Source organism: Tupaia chinensis, unplaced genomic scaffold, assembly GCF_000334495.1.
Source record: "Tupaia chinensis unplaced genomic scaffold, TupChi_1.0 Scaffold144529_1, whole genome shotgun sequence".
NCBI classification, from domain to species: Eukaryota; Metazoa; Chordata; class Mammalia; order Scandentia; family Tupaiidae; genus Tupaia; species Tupaia belangeri.
The window spans coordinates 3,582,412-3,583,299 of NW_006204388.1; positions in this window are offsets into that span (position 1 = coordinate 3,582,412).

Sequence of the window (888 nt, forward strand, 5' to 3'; positions counted from 1 at the left end):
GCCCAGAAATGGTATGCATCATTTTCATCCATAATGTTCTTTTTGGCTCAGTCACACAGCTCTGCCTAATGCGAGGGGGCTGGGAAATGTAGTTCAGCTATGTGTTCAGGAAGAGGAAGATGTAAATTTAGGGACCATCCTACCAGTCTCAGCTACTGTCAGCCATGGTATTGGCCCCAAGTCCTGTCCTTCATACCTCCACAGTTTGGTTGAATGCCAGCCTAGACGTTACTATGAAGTATGTTTTAGATATGATTAATATTTAAATTAGCAGACTGAGTAAACCAGATTACCCTACCTGATGTGGGTGGGACTCATGTGGGTTGATGACCTTAAAGAAAAGACTGAAAGGGCTGGCCCTGTACTGCTATACTCGGGCACAGTGCAGAGGAAGCTGGATCTCAAAGGGCCAACCAGCACTCAAGTCCTGGCCCTCACTGGCTTCGCACTGGTACACATGCATTCACATACCCGGGATCCTAATGGAATGGAGAACTGAAGATAATAAATATGATAATATCCTTGATTTGATTATCATACACTGAATGCATGTTTTAAAAAAACCATGTTGTTTCCTACAAAGATGTAGAACAATTGAATGTAAATGAGATATTATAAAATAAAGAAATAAAAATAATAAGGAATAAAGAATTAAAAAAAAGGAGTTACGGCATAACTAAGCCCCATTAGGAGTTTCCTCTCTCTCTCTCTCATGTATACCTACCCTATAGCATTAAAAGAAAAAAACGTCTTGGGACCAGTAGATGGTGTAATGGTTATGTCGCTGGACTTTCATGTAGTTGACCATGGTTCGAGTTCTGGATCCAGCAGTTTAAAACATGCTGGATGCATGTGTGTGCATGCCCCAGATCCCAAGAGGAGAATGGA